This window comes from Pogona vitticeps, chromosome 2 (genome assembly GCF_051106095.1).
Source record: "Pogona vitticeps strain Pit_001003342236 chromosome 2, PviZW2.1, whole genome shotgun sequence".
Taxonomy (NCBI): Eukaryota; Metazoa; Chordata; class Lepidosauria; order Squamata; family Agamidae; genus Pogona; species Pogona vitticeps.
This window is the reverse complement of record NC_135784.1, coordinates 190,603,130-190,620,649: the sequence shown is the minus strand read 5'-3', so window position 1 is coordinate 190,620,649 and position 17,520 is coordinate 190,603,130.

The window sequence follows — 17,520 nt, the reverse complement described above, 5'->3', positions numbered from 1 at the left end:
CAACTCTCTGGAGAAGCTAGCCATATGCCCTGCTCCATATAATTTATATCAATGAAGAAGTCAACTTGAGATGTTAAGAGGCCATGTGGACTCAGTGGTTCATGCTCATCTGTGCATTGTACCTGCCTCCCTGCTCGTTTGTTCTTATCCAGTGTTTTCACAGAAGCAGAATTAATTACAAGGTAAAAAGATTTTAAGGTCTTCAGGACTACCATTTCTTTCATCATTACTGGGAAAGAATGAACAGCTAGCACACACACAAAAATTGATTATATTTCTGTGTATGGCAGCACACTTGAAAATTGCTGTGAATTGGAAAGGAAATGTAACTTAACATTACACACCCAGAGAAGTAGAATATAATGCATTGCCGTAATGGATAAATTGACTCACCAAAATAGTTCTCCTAAACACACACGCTCCCTCTATGATTTTTTTTGTGCCATTGTTAAGAACAATAATGAGGTGTTATTTCCGCTGGATACCTGCACCGATTTTTGATGCGCTGTTCCAAGCACACTATTTACTATATCTATGTTGTGCATGTTGTTTTTGAATGAACTTTGATTTGAGTTGGACTATACATACTAGCTTGAAACTCAAGGATGGGTAGTACCTGAATTAGTCCATTAAAATCAGGCGCAGGCCAGTTTTGGGGGGCAAAGGGATGCTTTATCAGGTGGGCATTACAGGAGAGGGGAGAGGACAAAAGACAAAGAAAGTCCTCCAAAATAAAGCCCTATAACGGTCAAGTTTCATTAGTAAACAAGGCCCCTGCCGAGGTCAGCTGTAGCACCAGATTGAAAAGCATTAATCCTGAAGGGTGCTTAGCTCCAAGGGAAGGCTCTTACTAAATGGAATTCCAACATCCCGTCTAACCCCTTTCCTGAAACAGCAAATTCTGTAACAACGGCTAAATGTAATTTTTCATTTCATCCAGGTCTCCTGTCTGTCATCAACAACCTAAATAGGCCTTGCAGCTGAGGTAACATGTAAGAGAGACTCTGGACAGTTTTGTTGCTTCTTTTTTCCTTCTTGACATTTCTGAAGGACTTGCCACTATAATGTGACCTTTTTATACAAACAGGGTTGTTTCTGAGGATCTAGGAATTGTGGGATGCTTTCCCTCCACCCCACTTTAATGTGAGACTGATGTCTCACACTATGCCAAAGTGGAAATTATTGGAAGGCTCATTTAACAATCCCATTTAATACCAGTGGAATTAGAGACTGGAAAAGTGGCTATGCGCTAATGCGTAGAATTTAAACACCAGCAGGTCTTCATCTTGCTTGTGCAGTTTCTTTCAGTATGTGACCAAATTGCCTCATCTCTCTAATAGGCCCTGACACACCACCTATAATCTCAGTGGATCTAATTGTCCATTGCCCGGCTGCCCTTCGGCTCATATGCATTGCTCATCTATATATTTATGCATTTAAATAATTCTGTGCCCTGCCCTTCCACTAGAAAGTTCACAAGTGCTAGATGAATAGCACCTCAGGTTGCTGAAAGAGTTTGCAGGCGTTACTCAGAGCTGCTGATTGTAATCTTTAAGAATTCATGGAGAGCAAGTGAGCTGCAAGATTGCTGGATATGTAGAAATGTTGTGGGTATGTGCGTGTGCATGGGCGCATGGGCACCCTGTTAAGTCAAATTCTGACATATAACAATCCTTTTCAAGGTTTTCTAGGTAGGAAGTACTCAGAAATGGTTTACCATTCCCTTCTCCTGAGGGCATCCTGGAACGGTTTAGCTTGCCCAAGGCCACACTCTTCTCTCTGGAGGCATAGTGAGGAATTAAACACTCGCCCTCTGGTTCACTGACCTATCCAGCTATCTCTTCCTTAAAAGTGATCGGAGGAACTATGAAGTAATCAAACTGACACCAAGAGTGGCAAAAGTTCTAGGAGATATCACTAAGCATTTGATCTCAAAACGTCTAGAAAATAATGCATTGGTACACCTGTATGAAAATCTTTAGAAAAGAAGTTGAGCTAACCTGGTTTATCAAGGATAATTCAAGCAAGGCCTTCCTCCTCCTCTGATGTTACTAGCTGAAATCCAACAACGTGACATGCTGCATAAGGCTTGTGATGTCATCAGGCATAGCTGGGGGGGCAGTCACACATGCACCCAGGTCCCAAGGCTCCCTTGGGATTTCTTTTATTATGTAAGAGCAGGCAATATTTTTATTAGATGACTTAAAAGATCAAGCAAACAATAGACAGCTTGCTTTCAATCTTCCTCAGACGATGCACCAAGTTACCAAGTTCTCATGGACACAGAACTTGGTGCACAGCCCGAGAAAGATGAATTATCATCAAAAGACAACTGTCTGTTGTTTGCTTGGGTTTTGTTTTTTTTTTAAAAAAAGCATCAAGTAAAGTTAGCACCTGTAGCATTTGTATTGTTTTGGAGACACACTGCCCCTTTCTGATTTTTTTTCCTGAACTTTTTTTATGTGGAAGCCCTTGGGGGTGCAGGACAGGGTAGACGCCTGATTTCCAAAAGAGTTATCACTGTTAGGATGATTTCTTTTAGGCTTTGAACCTAAAAGTTTTGTAGAAAATTTACAGAAAAAGAATGACAGCTTGACATATCAAAAATAGCAACAAGAGCAAGAAAAAAAATGGAGGCAGGAGGTCATAGTCTGGAAATAAATAGTAGAGAGGGCACCAGGGAAATAAAGAGGCACAGCTTTGGGAACAAAAGAAAAAAGACAATACAAGATGCTCCTTACGGCCTTTAACGTCCAGAAAGGTTTGAGACTACACGGTCTGAAGGGCTGCATATAGGCACCTAGTCAAGCAAACAGTGTTGAACACTATGCAGTCTTTCTGCTCACCAGCAAGAGTAATCAGACTGGTCGGTACTACTGATAATGCTTACTCAGTGGTGGCTCTCTGCCTTTTTAAACTCCTTCTCCACAATTGCTAATGGCTCATCACTGCCCACTTCAAACACACACACACACACACACCAAACACCACCAAAATAAACCCTTTGAAGTCACACATATTCTTCTCTATATTCTGTGCTTTAAAATCATTTGTCGCTTCCGCTGCTGTTTCTTTCTGGTATCTTCCTATTTTTGCAATTCTTTAAGCTATTAACTCAGAGCAGGGGCTCCTGAAAGTTTTCTTTTCAGAAATTCAAGGAGACACCTCCTCTCAATCCATCAGAAATGTCTATTGGCCTTGAGGAGAGACTACCATTCCCCACAAAATGCCGCCATACTGTATACTCAGTTTAATACCCCTGGTCTAAAAGGGATGACCGTCCAACCCAATATTCTAACTGCTCTTCTAAGGTGCAATGCATTATTCTGAAAAGGATAAAATCCATGTGTTTATTATAGAAGCCTCCACTTATGGATATCTATTCCAACAACCCTACTGCTCCCTCGGGGTGCCCTTCCCCAGGAATGAAAGTTTCTTCAGCCGCTACTACTGAGCCCTGCAAAGTTTCCTGTTCTTCTTTTTATAAGGACACTTACTGATTTTGTTATTAAGATTTTTTTATTTTGCTAGTGTCGAGTCTTCTGTTTCACACATCTTGGCTAATGGACTGTGTGACAGCCTCCTCACATGTCATAAAGGAGGTGCCACGTCACTCTCACGCACTCACTCTATTCACGCTGCCACCAACCATTCCCTCAAATGACTCTTCAGACTAATAAATGATTTTGAAACTAAAAACTTGTTTCAAAACAAGTTTTGAAACAACAAGAGGAATGGTAAATCACTTTAATAACTCAAATAATAAGGCAATCAATGTAATAAAGTATCACTCACTCACGCACTCTCTCACAGACCCTCACTATATAGCACAGTTCTTCACAATAGGAACAAACCCTAACACCCTAACCGGTCCCTAACCAGTCCCTAACCAGTCCCTATCTAGTCCCTATCTAGTCCCTATCTAGTCCCTATCTAAAGCACTCACACCCATTCACTCCCCTTATATACATTGGCTCCACCCCTTATGTCCCACCTTCCGTCACGCTATTGGCAGATGATATGCCGCTACAGCAATGACGGACAGGTGGCTTCCAAGCTACCGTAACAGACTGAAACCTACTTTATACTGTTGGTGAGTTTGTTTCCTGACCACCAACAAAAACTCCTGTATCTCCTTCCACGCCTACAGGTTGAGTGTTGAAGGATACTGCTAATTTTTAAAGGGTCTACATTTTCTTCTCTTAGACATAACAGAGTGGACCTCTTCCCTTCACCTCCTGGTTATTCTTCCTGTAAGTGACAGCCTCCTTGTTTTCTTACCTTTTCTTTGGCCTGAAAACCCATGACCTGATGGTACCACTGGACATTTCACACAAAATTGCAAAAACCCATGACCTGATGGTAAGACTGGACATTTCACACAAAATTGCAAAGGGAGACCAATAACGGTCTCCCTTTGCAATTTTGTGTGAAATGTCCAGTCTTCCTGCATTTATGAGTCTGGGCATATTGATTCTATAACATGGGGTTGAATGCATTCCTCCAGCATGAAAATAACTCTGGTGTTCTGTTGTAGACTTTGCTGTTTGCCAAATGCCACATACTCGCACGCCCCAAGGAAGGATTAGTAAATGACTTCTGAGTACTTTATACCTAGAAAAGGTTGCCATAAGTCAGAATTGACTTGACAGCACACAGTTATAATTAAGTCTTGTAAAGCTGCTGGATAGCTCAGTGGGTCTGAGCAGGGATTAGGAGTTCAGTTTTCCACTTCACTTTCTGCAAGAATGTACAGCCTGGGTAAGTTTGGGCAGGCTCATAGCCTCATAGAATAGTGAAGTTAGACGGGGCTTGTAAAGCCATCAAGCTGCATAGTCCCAGAGCACCAGGCTGGACAGGTAAACTACTTTTAAACACTTTATACCTCGGAAATGCTGGGAGGGTAACCTTATGTTAATATTCTACTAATTGAAAGTCCCAGGGTTCTGATTCCTTCGTGCTGAACAATCAACCTCATCATACTCTGTGCCTTATTCTCTCTCTCTCTCTCTCTCTCTCTCTCTCTCTGTGTGTGTGTGTGTGTATGTCCGAGAGAGAGAGAGAGAGAGAGAGAGAGAGAGAGAAGAGGAAGAGAAAGCAGCAATTGGCTGTCAATCATGGTTCTGCCCACTGCTAGCTACTATACCACTCAATGTGCGCCAGCCACCACCAGCTTGGAGGATTTTGTCATCCACATAATTTACAGTATATGGAGCTACATCAGGGATCAAACTGGACTTACGTACATCTGCTTAGCCATTCAAATATATACACCCTCAGGGCACACAATTATAATTCTTTTGAACAAAACTTTGAGTTACAAAAAATGACCAGGATGGTCTGGAGGGTGAAGACCAAGTCCTGTGAGCCATTGAAATTGATGGGTATGGTTAGTCTGGAGATAAAAGGATTAGGAGATAGGACAGAAGACTTCAAATATCTGGAGGACTAATTGTACTTCCCAGAAGTACAAGCTGGATTTCGAAGGGGCAGAGGAACTAGAGACCAAATTGCTAACATGCGCTGGATTATAGAGAAAGCCAGAGAGTTCCAGAAAAACATCTACTTCTGTTTCATTGACTATGCAAAAGCCTTTGACTGTGTGGACCACAGCAAACTATGGAAAGTCCTTAAAGAAATGGGAGTGCCTGACCACCTTATCTATGTTCTGAGAAATCTAAATGTAGGACAGGAAGCAACAGTTAAAACTGGATATGGATCAACTGATTGGTTCAAAATTGGGATAGGAGTACAAGGCTGTATATTGTCTCCCTGCTTATTTAACTTATATGCAGAATGCATCATGCAAAAGGCATGAGTGGATGAATCCCAAGCCAAAATTAAGAGTGCCGGAAGAAATATCAACAACCTCAGATATGCAGATGATACCACTCTGATGGCAGAAAGTGAGGAGGAATTAAAGAACCTTGTAATCAGGGTGAAAGAGGAGAGCACCAAAATGGTCTGAAGCTCAATATCAAAAAAACTAAGGTCATGGCCACTGCTCCCATCACCTCCTGGCAAATAGAAGGGGAAGATATGGAGGCAGTGACAGATTTTACCTTCTTGGGCTCCTTGATCACTGTAGATGGTGACAGCAGCCATTAATAAAAGACACCTGCTTCTTTTGAGGAAAGCGATTGACAAACCTAGACAGCATCTTAAAAAGCAGAGGCATCACCTTGCCGACAAAGGTCCGCATAGTCAAAGCTATGGTTTTTCCAGTAGTGATGTATGGAAGTGAGAGCTGGACCATAAAGAAAGCTGACGGCTGAAGAATTGATGGTTTTGAACTGTGGTGCTGGAGGAGGCTCTTGAGAGTCACCTGGACTGCAAAGAGAACAAACCTATCCATTGTGAAGGAAACTAACCCTGAGTGTTCACTGAAAGGACAGATCCTGAAGCTGAGGCTCCAATACTTTGGCCATCTCATGAGAAGAGAAGATCCTTGGAAAAGACCCTGATGTTGAAAAAGTGTGAAGGCAAGAGGAGAAGGGGACGACAGAGGATGAGATGGTTGTACAGTGTCATCAAATCTACCAACATGAATTTGACTCAACTCTGGGAGGCATTGGAAGACAGGAGGGCCTGGCGTGCTCTGGTCCATGGGGTCATGAAGAGTCGGACAGAACTTAACAACTAAACAACAACAATAGGCCAAATATTGTATAGAGGTGTTCTTTTTGTTGGTTGGTTGTTTTCAAGCCACCAAATTTATTTTCTTGGAATCTTGTCCATGGGTTCCAGTCATATTTTAAAGCACTGTCTGGTTAGATCTTTTTTTCTTTTTCTTTTTCAAGGCTTGGTTGTGCTTTGGCTTCATTTGAAAGCCTGGACAACCTTATGCCTTTGAAAACACTACAGTTTAAATCCCATTTCTAAGAAGTGTTTTGCTGCAGTGGAGGATGGGTGGCTCTGGATGAAAGAGGACTCACACACCTCCTTCTCCCAGCACAGAAGAACCAAGGGAACCTTCACTCATTTTTTTCTGAAGCAAGGCAGGGTGATACTCTTCTGCTGAGTTAGTAACTGATAATTGCTAAAGAATACGCAGACCTTGTAAGGGAGGAATGTGGTGAACAGCACCAATGTTGTTGACTTTGTCTCTAGTGACCTGCCCCTAGTGGACCCACTAATAGTGGAGGATTTTTTTTTTACATTAAAGACTCCCATTCGCCTACTATCCAGCAGTCCCCACAGGTTTCTCCAGGGCTAAAGGGATGCAAAAGAAGCCTTGCAACATTTGGGGGAATGTGATTGGAAACTTCTAATTCCCCCAAAAAAGAGCCTTTGCTGATAACATCATCAGCCTTGTGCAGCATAAAGTTGTATCAACAAGATGGTTTGGGGGTGTTGTATTTTTAAAAACCTCATAACTACATTTGCAACAGCTGGTCCGTTTACCTAAAGCAGGGGTGAGAAGCTTATAGCCTTCCAGATGTTGTAAAACATCAACTCCCATCACCCTTACCATAGGCTATGTTAGTTAGAACTGATAAAAGTTGCAGTCCAGTGTCTAGAGAGCCATATATGTTCATCAGCCCATTGGACTTTTAAACAATTATACACAATATATAATTTTACAGTTATACACATAACTTTATATATTTTTGAAAAAGTAGGAAAACTGTATATACCTTGCATACTGTACCATTATTTTGGGAGTGATATCTACATTGAATAAGACAGACATATTCCTCCTATCTATCTGTTCCTCAAATCTCCGACCAATATTATCTTTCTCCAGAAGTTCCTCAGTTCTTCTGCAAATTTGCTGTACTTTTTATTAAATTAAAAAGCCTAATTCAAAACAATTAGAGCATAATTTTAAAACATCCCTAAGGAGCAGCGAGGAAGTGCTCCTCTGCTCAACAACCAATCAATTGACAAAAGTCTCTGGAACCAAAGCAAGCTTTTACCAAACTGGCAAAGGGACAACAGGGAACGAGCAGCCTAGCCTCCCTTTCAAAGAGAGCTTCTCAGACCTTGGGAGCAGTTAAGCAGAGTGAGATTACAGTCCTGCGTAATGAACTAACAGCCTTGTTAAGTGGATTCAGCCCTTCGAATTATCAAGATCCCCAGAGGAGCACGCTTGGAAAGCAATCACACTCAGACATTTCACTTAAGAAAAACAGGAAACTTACTGATTATTCTGTGTAACATATTGGGCTAGGAAAGATGTTGGGGATGGTGATTCATTCTTTCTAAGTAAGGTGGATACTTTGACAAGTATGCCTGATCCCCAAAATGCCTCCCTTCTGCAGAACCGGCATTAAGAGTCCAGAAGAGGCGTCAGAGCAGCAACCCTAAGAATATCGGTCTGTGATTAAGAAGGAAGGTCAGCATGGGTTACAGCAAATTAAATACCGTCTAGGAAAATCTCTTAAGTCGGTGTCCGTGTTATTCTGTTTCAGCAAAAACAACAAAACGTATGCCATCTTAGAGACGAATAACTTTTGTTTGTCATAAATTACTAGGGACTGGAGCTGAGTTGTACCCTGCCACTTATAACAGGGGTAACCACTGAGAAAGCCCCCTCTCTCATCCTCCTTAAATATACCTTTGATGGAGTGCAGCCCCAGAGGGGCTCTTCCCCAGAGGAACTGGGTTTATAAGTCAGGCTTACCCTAGAATCCCCCAAAGACCACATTTGGAACACTCTTGATGGACCACCGTAATAAAACGGTGCCTAAAACTTCCACCCAAATGCAATGGCCTGGAAGGATACCATGGACATCTTCTCATGATGTGCCTCAGTTTCAACATTTCCTCCCAACTAGGGACAGCAAAAATACTCAGAATCAAACTTGAAAGTTATTGGTGACCCATTCAAACCTTATTATCAAGTTGTATATAGTTTAGATAAACCAGAGACAGCTGATAATGGGATGTCAGTGGAGGTAGGAAGTACACTATAGTCTTTTATTTCACGGTGACAACTTAGCAAAACATCTCACTGTGCACGACTAACTCGAAGCAGTCAGCTATATAAAAGACCAGCTTAGAAGAGGAGTAGTTGTGGATTACTAACTGCACGAAACTTCAAAGGTTTAATTTTCTTAAAATGCCATTTTTGTTGTTGTTGTTCTGAGGGAAATTGATCATTAAATACATTCATGGGAATCTTTTTGCCTTCCTTGGTTCAATACGATTGCTGACGTCAAAAGGATATTGCTACCTAGACTTAATTTCCTACTTGAGTCCATTCCAATTTATATCCTAGGCAATATCTTTTAAAATGGCAAAAGGTAATTAATGATTTTATATAGAAGAGCAAAAAGCCCATACATAATTAAAATCATCTATAGCCATAAGAAAAGTGGGGGAGTAGGGGGTATTCCAAATTTAAATTTCTATTATGAAACGTTTTGATAGCACCAATTAACAAATCTGTATCATCAGGCAGATTTTCAAGGTATAGGAATAGCATATACTGTATAGCCTCAGAGTTTTCCCTTTGAATGAAATCTTGGTAATTCTTTCACAAGCAATCAGAAATCCCTTTTCCAGAATTGTAAAAAGGTATATTCAGTATATTAAAAAGGAGAATTAAATTGAAATAAGGGAGCCCTAATCAGGGTAAAGATGTAATATGGTGTTTTTTTTTTATTTTAGGTAAACTAAACTAGATATAAAGCTGGGTCATGGATCTGGAACCACTTTCAATAAGAATGTTATTAGAAGACCTTGAGAATATTATACAATATGAGAGTAATATTATGATAGTAGTCATATTATATACTAAAATTTGTACATGAATGGTTTGAATGTTTGAAAGATGTTTGGAATTTGGGGGGGTCAACAGGGAAGAAACTGAGATGTAAAAAAACAAATAATTGTAAGCAAAGCATGTAACACGATGTTTGACAAGCACAAAACAATGTAGACAGATTGAAAAACTAATAAAATGTTTTTTAAAAAAGAAATCCCTTTTTCCAGAGCAGTTTTTGAAGGTGTTGTCATGTTAGTCTGTTTCAGCATGTATAACAACAACAAAATGTGGCCACATTAAAAATCAATATATCTATTTCATGGTGAACTTTCACAAATTACAATCCACTTCCTCAGGTACATGGAGCATAATAGGTCACAGGATGATAAACACAGAGTACATGGTAGTGCGGCAAAGACTAAATACAAGTTTTATAGCATGGGAAAGACAGAGAAAAACAGAGTTGCCTTGGGTCTTTTGGGGGAGAAAGGTGGGGTAAACATATTTTAAATAAATAAAAAACCATTGTCATTTCAGCAGAATCCTTAATGCCATGATGTTTTTATTTAGCTTTTTAAAATATATTAATATAAAGCTTGGAAGGAAAAGGGTTAGAGCTATTTTCACAACATAATTCATAAACATCGTGTTCTACAGCTTGTATCTAAAACAATGAAAAGGTAATTTCTTCATCGGCTTCTGCAATGCAAATATGTCATCTTGTAGAGATTCATCTGTGTGCTGCCACAGGTAGCACACCCAAGAGTTAACCTTGAATGTCTTCAGCTAAAGGACACAAAAGCTCACCTCTCCAGAATAGAGAGAGAATAGTTTTTCTTAGGAAAGCGAATCTCGCTAGATGCTTGGTTTCTTCACTCCTGCTCACTCTATCAGGGGAAAATGTTGCTATGCCAATTAGCAAGTCCATCTTCCCTTTGTAATCCAAACTCTTCTTCCAATATTTATAAAAGTTTCTGTTAAGACAGCGATGCATTAATCTTTTAGGTTACATTCTTTGTCATAAATTCAACGAAATATGCTTTCTGGTTGAACATGTCGTACAGCTAAAATAGACTAGATTTGTGTTGCCTGTTCTCATAGGGAGCAATGTAAAAATTATGCAAAATCTGTTAAAACAGCTGATTTTGATGAGGATTTATTAAAAATATCTCTTTTAAACAGCTTTAGTTCTTTACAAAGATGTACACTTGGGCTCTCCCAGTTTTTCTACACCGGCCACTGCAATTACAATGTCGTTGGAAAGTTACTATTGCAATGCTGTCTACGTGGGGTTGCCCTTGAAGGCAGATCGGAAGCTGCAGCCAGGCTGGTCACTGATACATCTAAATTTGACCATATTTCACTCATCCTGGCTCGCATGCACTAGCTTGCCAGTTTGCTTCCAGGCCAAATTCAAGGGACTGGTGTTAACTTCAATAAAGCCCTTTCAGGTTTAGGACCTCACTACTTGTCAGAGTGCCTCTCCCTCAGGTCATCTTCCTATCCCACCCACACCTCCCAATCCCTGATGCTGCAGGTGGCCACTCCGAGAGAGGCCCGGAAGCAGTCAGCTAGAGGCTGGGCCTTTTCAGTGGTGGCCGCCCCACTCCTGAACTCCCTTCCTATGGAGGAGCGATTGACCCCCCACCACCACCCAGCTTCCATCAGCAACTGAAAACCTGGCTTCTCACCCAGGCCTTTACAGGCCTCACCCTTTTGTATTATTAATTTTGTACTGAATTTATCAGATGAGTTTTTGTTTTCATATGCTTAATTCTCTCAATTTTGTTTTTCAAAACTGTCGTATTGTACACTTTTGTTATTTCGTGGAAGCTGCCCAGAGTAGTGGCCTGTCCACTAAATGGGGAGGATATACATTTAAACAAACAAACAAATAAAAATTACATATATGACCTCAGGTGGTGAAACACACTAGGATGGCCGTCTGCCTTTAAAAAAAAAATGTTTTCCCAAAGATAGACAAACATACCTGTCCATACCAATAAAAACAAAAACCACAGACTAAACTATATTTTACCATTTAACGATGGGAATTTGCCTTTAAAGGAAACATTCAGTGGGTAACTATGTACCTATTTAGCTTCTCTTGACTTTTTATTAGGGACCATGCTTTACAATCGAAAAAAAAGGTATCATATTTTTTTTCCTTTTGCTTTTTACCTCATAAAAATCTCTATAGCTGTATTCAGCAACGTGGAGAGGGGGGATCTGCTGCTTGGGTAACATCCTATCCTCCATATTACTTTACCAAGGCTTCATGCTCTGGAGAGAACACTCCTCTATTCAGAGCATGTTACCATAGTCTCTCGAGACTGAAGGATGCCTTTGATGATGAGCCGTATTCAGTAGTTACCATATCCCACACTGTCAGTGTGGTTAGAGAGGAGTGTTATTCATGAAGCAGACAAAGGCTCTAGGAAAGAACAAGTCAATCCAGGCAGAGAATATAGGCAGCACCAAAGGCCTGTGAATATCTCTGCCTCACCACCTTAGGGGAGTGATGAGAAAAAAAGAGGATCTCGGGGGTCTGGGTGGAAAAATGTAATCGGGAGTGTTTGTGAATTATTTTAGAATATTTCCAAACCTTGAAAAGCTTGATACCTTTGCTAGTGAAACATGAAACAATATATACTGTAATTGTTCAACCTATAACACAAACATAGCATCTATAAGAACTCCCCCCTCCCTTAGTATGACTGTATGACCAACATATGTGTCTAAGATTATATGTATATAATCTAACATTCTGTATCTAAGAAATGGTTGCCATGAGCTCCAGTCACTCTTGAGGTATCAGTATCTACCCAATCCAAGCACTTCAACAGCCACTCCATTATTGTTGAGGATTGGAACCATGAAATTATTAGCAGCTATTATGTTGGCAATCAACAATTTTATTATTCTAAATATACCAAATAGGGTAACAGTAAACAGGATTTTGAAGTGGATTAGCAATGATGATCACAGCTACTGTCTGTGATATTTCTATAGCTATCTGCTGCCAGAAAGCATATACAAATTGATATCCCCACCACATATGACACAGCTGAAAGCTGGTTGTCTTACATTTTAAACATACCTGATGATCTTTCTTAATTAAGCAGATGTTAAATGCTTTCTGATAGATAACATCAAATTACGAACTGCTAATATGCAATGCAGACTGTAGACAATGCAGAATCCTATACTTTACTATTTTTTCCTCATATGAAGTAATCTGTTAATTTTGGCCGGCTTTTCACTTCACTATAATCTACTAACAATGGGAAATGCAAGCACACAGAAACACACACACACACAAAATGGAAACATTACTGTAATTGCTCCAATTATGGCCAATCAAGATAGCTTCAAAGGCTAAATCTTCCTGTACTTTAAAAGTAGGAAAACTAGACTTAATTAGCAACTGATATTTACTCCCAGATATGGGGCTGGATTTTCAGAACTGGTATTAATGCCATCCTTGTGTTTCACCATTAAAGGAACACTTACTGTTACCATACTGTACATTGTTTTTTCTTTTAATTTTTTAATCTGCCATCCTCCTATAATTGTCAACAGTCAAGAGTAAAGCTGAAAATAATAACTTTGTTCCACATAAATCGTCATATCATCTGTTTATAACAGATTTTTACCTGTGTTTTCCTTGTTTGAGATGTTTCATGTATAATCTCTACAGGGGACTCAATTGCTAAAGCAAACAATGATGAAGATATTACACTACCATCTCAGACACCTTTTCAGTGTTAAATTCACTGTTTGTCCATTTGCTGTTATTTTAGCCTGTGGGATGTACAGACTACCATAACTAGAGCACAAAAACCAAGATGAAATATTGAATGCCTTCACTGTACAGTAAATGCAAAAATAAAAATTAAAAAAAGAAATCCCATTCCACTCTATCAGTGGCCTTTATCATGTCTTGAAATAAAAGCACAGCAAAAGTTCTAGAAAGCTGTACTACATTAATTATATCTTTTACTGTCCTTATAGATGTGTGCAACCTCTGTCATTAACCCAGGCTGACTAGTCTGGTTTAATATATTTAAGAAGTATCTGATTTACTAGATGCTATAGGACATTTAATGATTTTATGGTCAACATTCAAAAATGAATTGCACTGCATTTTAATAGCTCTTTCTCTTCTTTAAGTTTCGGTATCATCCTGGCCTTAAGCTGTCTGAGACTATTCCTGCCATTAAAAACAAATTACATTATTTTGCAATAATGCAGTGTAACTTCTGTGACAAGCACCAATGAAATTCTGCTTCAAGCCCTTGTGCCCTTGGGTTTAAACTCTAAGTGTCTGAACAGGCCATCTGACTTTCTTTCCAATTACGATGCCATCCTAGTAGTTTGTCATCCTCTATGGTAAGATGTATCTTCCCCATCAATTTCAATTTTCTTCACTCCTTCATTTCTTTGTATTGCAGAGTTTCATTTAAAAGTTGAATATTTCTCATTAGTCTTTTCATATTTATTGCTATCTGGCCTGATGACAATTTAACTGCTTCTTCCTTTTGGCTACCTGTCATGGCAACAACGTATCTGTCTTACAGTTCTTCCCAAAATATTTTTTGTCTAAGCAGAATCTGTGGTTTACATGCACAGTGTGAATCTAGTCACTGAACGTTCTTTCTAGTTATTCTTAACTGCTCTGCATATTAACGATTTATGCTAACATTCAAGCCTCTCATCTTCCTTCACTCCTTCCTGTATATTAGGTAAAGGTAAAGGTTCCCCTTGACAATTTTTGTCCTGTCGTGTTCGACTCTAGGGGGTGGTGCTCATCCCCGTTTCCAAGCCATAGAGCCAGCGTTTGTCCGAAGACAATCTTCCGTGGTCACATGGCCAGTGCGACTTAGACACGGAACACTGTTACCTTCCCACCAAAGTGGTCCCTATTTATCTACTTGCATTTGCATGCTTTCGAACCGCTAGGTTGGCGGGAGCTGGGACAAAGCAACGGGAGCTCACTCCATCGCGTGGATTTGATCTTACAACTGCTTGGTCTTCTGACCCCGCAGCACAGGCTTCTGCGGTTTAGCCCGCAGCGCCACCACGTCCCATTTCTGATCCCTGATACAGTCGTATAGGTTCGTCATATGATTTGCTTTCAATGTATTTCATAATATTATTAAGTGTGATAGGTAAAGGTTCCCCTTGACATTTAGTCCAGTCATGTCCGACTCTAGGGCGCGGTGCTCATCCCCGTTTCCAAGCCATAGAGCCAGCGTTTGTCCATAGACAGTTTCCATGGTCACGTGGCCAGCTCGATTAGACACAGAAAGCCATTACCTTCCCACCAAGGTGGTATCTATTTATTTACTCACCTTTTAACATGCTTTCAAACTGCTAGGTTGGTAGGAGCTGGGACAAGTGACGAGAGCTCCCTCGGCCACGTGGATTCGATCTTACGACTGCTGGTCTTCTGACCCTGCAGCTCAGAGGCTTCTGTGGTTTAACCCACAGCACCACCACGAGTTAAGTGTGATATTAAATAAATTTCTGAGTGAGCAACAGGTTTTCCCAAACTTCAACTTCAGTCTGTGCATTCCAGACAATTATGTTCCCTATACAGGCAAAAAGGAGTCATAGAATAAAGCGAGAAAAGCACTGGGGGCTTTTTTTTCCAAACACACAAATCGATGTTGTCTTTGACTATTTAAAAAGCATAGAGAACATCATTCTTCTTTTTATATTGCTCACGTGGACTATTATTTCTGTACAGAAATATTGTTGGGCACAACTGACTTTTTTTTAATGCAGTCAAATAACAAGGACTGCACGCCTCCTCCATACATTTCAGCTGCATGAGTCCCACTGAAGTCAGTGGAATTTAAGTAGATTGGTCACACACACTGGATTTCAGCCTGATATAGCTACTGTTATTTGTCCAAGGAAAGGAAGATACTGTTCTCTGAATTGTTAGCTCATGATTTCCAGTCTGGGTCACCCCCACCTACGACTGCTGTTCAATTTTAAAGAAAAATAGAAGCATCAGTAATGTGATTATTAACAGGGCTTTTTTGGTGTCTTCTTTGTACACGACCTTCTCTGCTCATTTTGCTCTGGTATAACAGTTCAGATTGGGCCCACAACTTGATTCAGATTAAATTGGCCTTGATCAGTTCTACCTCCCCTAAGGCAAAGGTTAATCAAGATTCAGAAGTCAGAATATTTGTGATTCCTACTGAGAATACAAAAATTGACATAATATTTACTACATTTAAACTTTGTAAATATATGTGCTGCTTTTCTGCACTGTGGTAATAGCTGTGTGTTCCTTATGCAGCAAAGGTTACTGTATGTGTAATTGACATGGATACTGTACAGATGGAGACAAGAGGTAAAGCTAGGCAGAAGATGAAGTAAACAACAGAGTTAAATCAGGAAAGCAGGTGCTTATTACAGGAACAATGTTTCTTTTTTAAAAAAACAAAAAACAAGACACATGTTTAACTACACACACAAAAAAAAACCCAGAAGAAAAACGAAATGTTTACAGTACGAATACACATTTACTGGAGAGGAAAAAACCCCAATTTACTACAATAAACACTAAAATGCTGCCAAACTTGGGGTGGGGGGAAAAAGCTCTAAAAATGTTTCTGCTGGTGAAAAAGAACTAGCAAAGGAGCCAAAGGGGAAAGGAGGCATATATATTTTTTCTCTCCTCCAGAATGCTGGCATTGCAGAGTACCAGTAAAATTCTTACACCAGTTTGGAAGCTAGATTTATAAATAAAGCTTACCTTGCCTTCCTCCTACCTTGCCAGTCTTTTCCTTATGACCTCTTGCTTGGTCACACCCCAAAATGTGCCTCTTATGTGCTAATTTGATATGTGGATCTGATACGTAGTCAAAACCACTTTGGATTAATTCTGTGTGATCCCTCTGATTCAAACCCTGTGCCAATCAGCCTGATTCAGTTTGGGGTTTGGCCAAACGGACTGCACAGCCCTTATTGCTAGCACCACATCTAGTCTGCCCTGTCAGTAGTAGGAGTCAAGAAGGTAAGAGAATATGGCTCAGTTGGGGTATTCATGGTGGTGCATTTTTGTATATATATCAATACAAAAAGGTGCTTTTTTCTGTGGGGGGAGGGGCTCACTTCATGTTTTCCTTGGGGAAAAAAACAATAGAATTAATATATATTAATTAATATAAAAATATGAAAATTCTATTGCTTTTATTCAAGGAAAGCATGAAGTGAGCCCCCCCTCTCTTTCCCCTGTCTTGGCAAGCATTCTACCAAAAATTTGAAATTTAATGACCCAACCTATGATGTCCAGCACAATATGGTCTTTGTCTCCCTTGGGCATGAACTGACAGCTTGGCAGTTCACATCAGTTCATTTCTCTGCAGAAGAGGTGTTCGGGTCTTCAAAGTCCCGCTTCCTTTGGTGGATGCCCACTTGGAGGCAGTGCCCTGGCATCCCTGCCTCCTCTGGCTGCTGACTCTTGAGTGGGTGCCCGCTGGGGGGGGGGCAGGGTGCTGAACCACAAGCCATTACCTGAACCAGCCCAAACTACCAAACCCGTTGTTTGTGCTCATCTTTATTCCCAACCCATCAAGCAGAAGTCCTCCTTTCTCAAAGTTCTTGACTTCTTTGAGACACATAGCCTATACAATCAAACACAAGATCCTTCTTTTTTATCATTATTAATTTGTTTATTGTTGTGGAGCAATCATGAAGCAGAAGGATATACAGCCAAGTATAAGTCACTTTCTACAGACAGGGTAGGAAGTCCATGCAAGACAGAGATTCTTTGAAGACTAGCATTC